General features: G+C 46.2%; 1 long non-coding RNA gene across 1 annotated transcript in view; it reads left to right on the top strand.

Annotated features, from left to right (window-relative positions):
- LOC106731982 (uncharacterized) overlaps window positions 1-9,116 on the top strand; it is a 104,326-nt gene that overhangs the window by 42,762 nt on the left and 52,448 nt on the right. The gene's annotated exons all lie outside the window — the stretch shown is intronic.

The raw sequence follows: 9,116 nt of genomic DNA, 5'->3' as shown, positions 1-9,116 counted from the left end.
CTAAAATCTGAAATGTCCTGGTGTAATTGCAGAGGTGCGCCTCCTGATCCAGAAAGGAGTTGAGGAGGGCAGGTTGCAAGGTTATTGTAAGGGGGTTATGGTACTGCTACCCTTCTGCGCTACTGCAGGTGGCAGCGTTGCCTTCAGAGTGGAACAGCTGGAGAATGGTGGCTGCCAGTTGGGATCCCACCTCAGAAGGCAGAGCTGCTGTCAGCAGCAGCAGTGCAGAAATAATTATGACATCATATGGTATTGCTAGCCTTACATCTGTGCAGCTGCCTGCAGAGCTGGGCCCTCAGAAAGCAGCCACCAGTCTCCGGCCACCCACCTCCGAAGACCGCAGTGCAGAAGAAAGGGCATCATGGTATGGTATTGCCATCCTTCTGCATTGCTGCTGGTGACTCTGAAAGTAGCACAGATGTGAGGGTGACAATACTGCATCCCCCCCTAACCTTGCACCTCCACCACAACTGTCTTTCAGGCCAGAACCCTCAGTTTGAGAAATATTGGTCTCCCCCATGAAATCTGTATAGGATAGTATACAGTAAAACACACAAATGCAGATTTCATGATGAGACATCAGATTTTACAGTCTGTGATGCGTTTTTCATGGCAGAGAATTTGGTAAGTCCCTAACAGTAAGTGTATGTAGAGTAAGTCACCTGCTGTCAGGGACTGTGCTGCATATCTCCCAAACTAGGGACAATGGAGAGTTGTTAAACCTAGATGGCTCCCATTAGGAGAACGCCTGAGTTAAACCAATTTTCTCTGACTGCTGTGCAGTAGGATGGGTTCTAGAGGGTGGACAATCCCTAACCAAGAGAACAAAAAGGCCAGATATTAGTGCTGTGTCTTAAAATTTAGAGGTCTTGAAAGGGGAGACTCAGGACATGTCTAAATTACATCCCTCTTTCAAAAGAGGTATGTAAATTAGACAGATTGAAATTGCAAATGAAGCCGGGATTTGAATTTCCCATGCTTCATTTGCATAATGGCGGCCCCGCGTTCTTTTGAAAACAGGTCTTTTGAAAGTGAAACTGCTGTCTAGATGTGTCTAGAACTCTTTTTCGAAAGCTCCTGTACTCCTCATTTTTTTGACGAGTAGAGGATCTTTTGAAAAGGGGGCGGGGAGGATTTTGAAAAAAAAACGCATCTAGACAGCGATTTCACTTTTGAAATACCGTTTTCAAAAGACTGCGCAGCCGCCATTATGCAAATGAAGCGCGGGAAATTCAAATACCGGCTTCATTTGCAATTTCGATCTGTCTAATTTACATCCCTCTTTCGAAAGAGGGATGTAGTCTAGACATAGCGTCTCAGCATAAGGGAAGCTTGGGAAGGAGAGAGGCACATAGGGGCATGCTTTCATAGCTCAGGGTGCTTTTAACTGCAGAACCAATTAAAGAGGAGGGAACCGGCCTCAAAGGAAATGTAGATTTCATGTTTCAGGGGATAAGCCATGCACAAGAGAGGGGAATAGCACCAAAAGTGGCAGGGAGAGGAGGTAGAGAAATGCATCCAGTTGTATTGTTCTTTTGTCTACGTATTTCTTAAGCTAGCTAAAGTAGAAGTGCTTGTTTTTGTATACCCTTGCAAAGCCAGGGTGTCCTTCTGTTTCCACTGTCTTGTCTCTGTATCGGAAAACTGTAAACAAGAGTGTGCAAACAGTTGGAGCCTGAGAAAGGTTGTGTATAAGCTACTGGAGAGTCTGGGTATGTCTACACAGCAAAGTTATTTCGAAATAACTTTCCTAGCATCGACACAGCCAAACCGCTATTTCGAAATTAATTCGAAATAGCGGAGCACTTATTTTGAATGTGGTAAACCTCATTCCACGAGGAATAACGCCAAATTCGAAAGAGCTATTTCAAAATAAGTGCTGTGTAGACACTTATATCGAAATAGGAGGTCTCCAGCCTTCCCAGGGTGCCCTGGTGGCCACTCCAGCCTCAACCAAGAACACTCCTCTCCCTCCCCTCTCCCGGAGCCCTTAAAGGGGTTGACTCTGGCCACAATGCCTGTGCCAGCTCCAAGCCTGCCAGCCCAGAGCCAGCAGTCACTGCCCCTGACCCAGTGGCCCCAAAACATGAGCCAGCAAGCCACTGGCAGCCAGCCCTCCACCGCTCCCCAGGAGCAGTCTGCCAGCTCCCAGGAGCCTGCCAGGGCCCAGAGAAGGCGGGCACCTTCCTGGTCCAGGGTGGAGATCATGGACCTTATTCAGGTTTGGGAGGGATGCCCCCAGTGTCCATGATCTCTGCACGAGATGGAGGAACGCGGCCGTCTGTGGCAGGATAGCTGCCAGCCCGGCCACCAAAGGCCACATGTGAACCCAGGAGCAGCTTTGCATGACAATCAAGTTGGTCCGATGAGACCCCCAACCCTGAGCCCTGAGCTTCCCCTCCCCCTTCTTCCCCTTGCTTCCCCCTTCCAGCTCCCTCCTCCCAGGTTTCCCCCTCCCCTCTCCCACCCTCTCTTCTCTCCTCTCCCACCTCTTTTCCCCAGTTTCACCAGAGTTTCATTCCCCCCCCCCCCCCAGTTTTGTTAAATAAAGAGAGTTTGTGTTCAGGAAAATACGTGTATTTTATTTGACATCAGGAAGGGGGGGCTAGGAAGGGGTAAGTGGAAGGACGTGAGGGAGGAATGAGGCACAAGCCCCCAGTGGGGAAAACCAGGGAGGCTTTTAGTGCTCCTCAGGATGGAAGCTCTCCCGCAGGGCCTCCTGGATACTGACAGCTCCCCAATGGACCTCCCGGATTGCAGTCTGCAGAAAGTGCAGCCAGGCTCACAGTAACGCGTCCAAGAGAAGCACCAGAGTGCCCAGGAGCAGCTCCGGCTCCATGTTGCAGAGTGCTGTGGTGTCCCGAGTGAGGGCAACCAGAATACGCAGAGACAAAATGCTTTGCTGTCCCTCATCGAGGTAGGCAAGCAAGCAAGGAAAGCTGAGAACCGGCTGTCATGGGGGGGAGGTCCCTTTAAGCATAGGCCTTAGATAGCCTCAGGCAGCAGCCACACAAAGTACCTCCTGACCTAATGCCCTGCCGTACCTGGTTCTGGCTGTCCTTAAATGTGATTCAGCGTCCACTCAGTGTAACGCTATTTCGAAATGCATTTTGTATGTAGATGCGTTATTTTGAAATAACTTATTTTGAATTAACTATTTCAAAATAAGATATTTCAAAATAACGCTGTAGTGTAGACATACCCTCTGGGAATTGAGCTCTAGTCCTGGGGCCATGAAGTACCATTTCTATGAAAGGTTAACAAACAAAACCCTGTGCCTAGGAGGGGTACCATAACAGCCAAAGAAAGAGACTGTGCTGCAGTTTACTTTGACCAAGGGAGAAGCAAACAGGTGTAGCATCTTGGAATCCAAACATAGCAGCCTGATTAGGTCCAACTGAAAACCAAAGAGCAAATAGGAGAAAGATAGGAACAGTCACAACCACATATGAATCCCTTACCCCACACAATACACTGCACATTCAAGCTACATTTAGACTACAGATGTATTTCAGATTAAGCTTTTTTTGGAAGAGATCTTCTGCAAAAACTTCTTCTGAAAAAGCATGTCTACACTGCAAAAGTGCATTGTAGCCAGACAGGAACCCCCCTGTAACATCCATTTTTGCTTGCCTATAGCATGCAGGGCACACAGAGCAGTAAAAACCTTGGAGCAGGAGGCTCAGGATATGCAGGATGCTGTGACCATGAATGGCTGTAAACAGAGATATGCCAATTGCTGACCAAGAGGCTGCTGAGGAGTGCCCTTGACTAAAACCCATATTTATACGAACACACAGCTGTCCACGGGGGGAGGAATCTCTCGCCCAGTAAAAAAATGTCTAGTACTCACAATTTAGTTATCACTCTTGCAAGTGTAAATTAAGTTGAAACTTGCTTGTAAGAACTGGCGCCACAAAACGGAACAGTACAATTTGGCATCTTAAGATAAGAAAGACGATACGGGCCCTCAGGGGTATAAAGATGGGTCCAGCAGCACATTTACTCTGAGTGTCAATCTACCATCTATCTACTGGTGGGGTTAGGTGTTTGACCTCCCAAGGTTCCACAGGGACGCCCACCTCATATTCGTCTTTCCTAGGAATTGAGGGACCGGCCCTGGCTTGACCCGCTGGAGTTGAGAGGCACAGAAAGAGGTAAAAATTGTACCTGGATGTGGTCCTTTGTCTTAAGTGTACACATAGGCTACGTCTACATTGGCCCCTATTACGGAATAGGGATGCAAATGTAGAACTTTGGAAGAGGCAAATGCGCGGGGGATTTAAATATCCCCCGCGGCATTTGCATTTTCATGGCCGCAAGTAGGAATAAGAGATCCTCCGGAATAGGGCTTTATTCCGGAGGATCGCGCCAGTCTGGACGCTTTTCTCCGGCTTATCTCCAAGCCGGAAAAAAGCGGCAGCCATGAAACTGAAAATGCTGCGGGGGATATTTAAATCCCCCGCGCATTTGCCTCTTCCAAAGTTCTACATTAGCATGCCTATTCCATAATAGGTGGCCAGTGTAGACACAGCCATAGACTTAGAGCTCTTTAAAGATTAAGCTGTCACTTGGTACCATTATTTCTATTTTCATCTTTATTTTCTTTGTAACCATTTTTAAGATCTATATTTGCTAGCAGTTAAGAAATAGAGCAATAGCCATTGTAACCATATGATTTATAAGCTTCTTTAATAAACCTGTAACTGCTTAAGTTTTTAACCTGACTCCTTCAGTTGCTGTAACAGAACCAAGCACAATTTAAAAGAACTTCAGCCGGTCATAAGGGACAGGTATAGGAGGAGCTTGGGCATTTGGATCGTGTCACTCCCAGGTGACAGATCCTATGGGGCATCTCTCAGTCTTCCCTAGACTGACTGCTGTAAAAGGATCCTGTATCCTAGCAGCTAAAATCTGAGATGTAATAAACTCTTCCTATAAACTCAGGGCATCTGTCAGCCTGTTGGCTGCCCTCCGCGATGGGACCCCGGTCCTAGCGGTAAAGTCACAGACATTAAACCTTTTCTCAGTAACACACGTACACACACACACACACTGCCCTGACATGCATCGAAAAAGCAATCTGCTTTTTCGAAAGAGAGTGTCCAGACTGAATGGACACTCTCTCGCATGTAAACTGTGATTGCTATGGATGGAATGGCCACCAGGACACCTGTGCTTTTTCCTCTTTCCTCTTCTTCCAAAAGAACTCCTTCTTCCCTGTCCACACATGCCTTTTTGCAAAGAGCTCTTCCGGAAAAAGCCTTCTTCTTCATAGAATGAGGATTACCAACGCCAGAAAAACCCCTCTGTTCTTTCGATTTTCTTGCTGAAGAACACAATTGCAGCGTGGACGTTCCTCAAGTTTTGTCGGAAAAATGGCCATTTTTCTGACAAAACTCTGTGGTGTAGATATACCCCCACAGCCCTGCCTTTCACGCACATTCATGCATATCCACTCTTCATGTGTTCAAGCATTCACACTCCCACCCATGCTCTCATGTGCAAGCACATACACACACGTTGTTCCATGTAATGTTCTCCTCTCTACAATGAACCAAATTCAGGGGACCCATTGCATGTAGCCTCCCTACAGTCACTTGAAAGTCAGCCTTGTGCACCACCCAGCATCTCTTGGCTCTTTGCACAATACAATGTGTTGCAGGCTGACCCTGTCTGTACTGGCAATGCCATTAGTGCCAGAATCTTACTCTCTCAGACACCAGCTGCATACCCAGGCTGACAAAAGCATTTGTCGTTTCCAGCACATCGCAGCTTACTTACCTGAGGAAGCTGAGCTGATGAAGATTCGGACCAGACTGGATGGCTGGAAGGGCAAAGAGACCATTTTACCCTGGAGAAACTCTCGACATGTGTCCGGGCTGAGGCAGCTGAGGCTTATGCTGGTGTTTTCACTCTCTGACTTCTCCCTTGGAGAGGACATTGCTCTTTACAGAAGAATATTTCAAACAAGTGGCAGAAACGAGACCTGGCAAGTGGCTCTAATAAGCGAGTCGCATACTTGGAACCTTCCTCATCAAGACTTCTCATGTTGCTCCCGAGAACAGGCCATTGTGGGCTTTGTTCCTTCACTTTTAAACAGGACCCAGTAAAATCCTCAGCTGTTTAAATGAAAAAATTAGGAAAATCTAAAGCTCTGAGTCTGTGCTGATAGCTGCTAAACTGTCTCCTTGCAACACAGGGGCTTGGCTGCATCCCAAGAGGGCAGCCATCTCTACAGCAACCAGTGTTTGTCACTTAGGAGAATTCCCTGGGTATCCTAAAAGTGCCAGACTCTAGTGTGCTCTTAGTCAAGAATGTACATTTGAGGCCCTTTTGCTCAGTGGCCTTGTCTGTGCTAGAAATTCTTGTCGCCATATTCCAGCAATGGGTAGTGGTTCCATTGGTAGCAACGGTATTAGAATGAATCTGGACAGGGCACAGTACAGGCATTCTTTCGATCTGTTCAGAACTAGTTTAGATTACACAGGGGGAATGCACCTGAGTTCTGTCTGCACTAGCCTTTTGTCTAAGTATAATAGGGTGAACTATTAAAAGGTCTCAATTAAAAATATTCCCCGTCATTAGTAACAAATGTGCGATGGCCTTTGATCTCTATGATACAGTGAGTACAAACACAGCACATGGGGGAAGCTGACAAGAAACATTTAATATTGTAACCAACCATGCAGTGTCCACAATACCCGGAGGGGGAAAGAATGATTTTATTTTGGAAAGTGATTTGATAGCAGAACTCCAGGGACACAAGATGACTCATACAGTTTAGATTATACTATGCAGAATGGAATATGCTTGTTCACATACTTGTCAGACTGAGAGAGAACTGGCCTTGCTCATCCCGAATTGCACATCTACAGTACATGGGGTACAATGAAGAGGAAAATGCCCTGCTGATAAACTCTCACCAGCTGGAGTTAGCAGCAAAGAGACTCGGAGTAAATGTGACTCATTTCCACAGTGTTGGGATTACCACCCTCTTGCAGACCAACACAGACGCTGAACTAGTTCAGCTCCATGAAGGTTTACCTACAAGGGCTCAGCACATCCCCCAAAAGGAACCAAAACCCCAGAGAAATCTATTTTACCCCGTGTGATGGAGAGGAGGATACGGCCAGCACTCGCTGACCAGAGGGTTGAAGTCAGGTAGTTAAGGGTGTTGGCAGAGAGCCAGATAAATAAATGGGATACAATGCTGACATTTAAATGGTAAATATACACCTGCTGCCCTTTCTCTTTGTGTGAGTTTTTTAAACTAGAAGCTAAACAGGATGATTTAACTCCGGGCAGGACTACCATGCCTTCAAGGAATTCGGGGCATGCAAATGGACTGGACCATGAAGGGATTGTGAGTAAATTGGGGGAAAATGTATATTTTGTCACTATCAGGTTATTTTTTTTTGCATTGTTGTTTGGTTAAGCTTCTCTGTGTGAATTCCATGTGCCTACCCTCCCCCATTCACCATATCTAAACTGCAGCCTAGAAAGTCTACATCTATTTGTGTTTTAATCTGTTCTTTTCTCGGTTGCTTTGTAACACCTAGCAACCAAGTATGCTTTATCAAGTATATCTTTTGTTTTATTCATAAAAGTACCTTTTTTAAAAGTGATGATTTGATTCTTGTGGCCTGCAAGGTAACAGGAGGTCTGTGTGTGTGCCTGCCTAGACTGAAGGTCAGCTGTCAGAGACTGCAGCTTGTTTCCTGTGTGTGTTTTTGTTTTTTTTCTTTTTTCAAGCTCTCTTGTGGTAAAAGAGCTTGGGGTACCTTTGGGGAGAAGTGTTTCTTCCTGGCTTTCAGGTTTTTAATTCACTTGGTGGTAGCAGCCTAACTCTCAGGGCCCAGCTCTGTGATTCTGGGGAGTTTTTGTAAGCCTATGCAGGTGAGGCATTTTTAAGGTCTCTTGCAGGCCCCCACCTTTTTAGCTTGTTTCACATGGTTGGCTGAGTCCTCTTCCACCAGCATCATAAACTGCAAAAGTCCAAATTCCTGACCAGCCCTTGTACATAACAGGCAACTTGGCTGTAGACAGGACAAAAGAGTCTGCCTTGAAGGGTTAAACCATGACTTAGGCCTCTGGGTCAATGAGTTCAGGGTCCACTAGGGATTGGTGGATTGCGAACATCTGTGTTCCAGTGTCTCTCCATGCCCACACTCACAGTTTCCCTTCTCTCTGGGGGTAGCTGGGAGTCATCTGGGCCTGAGGACTCTTGGGGTAACCCTGGTGTAATGAACTACACTCTGTTCATGCTCTGGGAGCAGTTGGCCTAGCTCATTAAATTTAAAACATTGCTCAGCTGGCTTGTCATTGGAGCAAAGTGGATTGCTAGAGAATGGGGTTGCGGGATGAAAGGGTTTCTGTGGCCTTCTTTGGGGTGCAGAGGGCTCCTCATCATGAGGTAGGTCTTTGGATTACACCCGGTGGTGGGATGCCATCTCTGGGCACCCCTTCTAATACTTCCTTGACTATCTGTCAGTTTTGTTTCCCTTTATCACTTCCATCCACCCAGCTCCTTGACAGTATTTTGACACTATTTTGAAAAAACTGCCTGCTGTGTAGACACGGACTAAGTTATTTCGGAATAGCGCTAGTTATTTCAAAATAGTGTTACAGTATAAATGTACTCATAGTCTCTCTGGGCTGCAGTTTATATATGGTGAATGGGGGAGGGAAGGCACATGGAATTCACACAGAGAAGCTTAACCAAACAACACAAAGAAAATAACATGATCACGAATAAATATTTACTCACAATCCCCCTATTTACTCACAATCCCTTCACGGTCCAGTCCATTTCCATGCCCCAAATTCCTTGGCGGCATAGTAGTCCTGCCTAGAGTTAAATCATCCTGTTCCTTCAGCTTCTGATTTAAAAAAAACTCACACAAAGAAGGGTAGCAGGTGTATATTTACAATTTAAATTTCAGCATTGTATCCCATTAATTCTTCTGGTTCTCTGCCAACACGCTTAGCTACCTGAGTTTAACCCTTTGGTCACTGAGGCCAGCACTCCTCCTATCCCTCACACCCTGAATCCAAGTTTTACACAGAGAGGCTACGTCTAGACTACATCCCTTTTTTGTAAAAGGGATGTAAAT

Source organism: Pelodiscus sinensis, chromosome 32 (assembly GCF_052426305.1).
Source record: "Pelodiscus sinensis isolate ZL-2025 chromosome 32, ASM5242630v1, whole genome shotgun sequence".
NCBI classification, from domain to species: Eukaryota; Metazoa; Chordata; order Testudines; family Trionychidae; genus Pelodiscus; species Pelodiscus sinensis.
The sequence above is the reverse complement of the archived record's forward strand: the minus strand, read 5'-3'. Positions and strand labels throughout refer to the sequence as shown.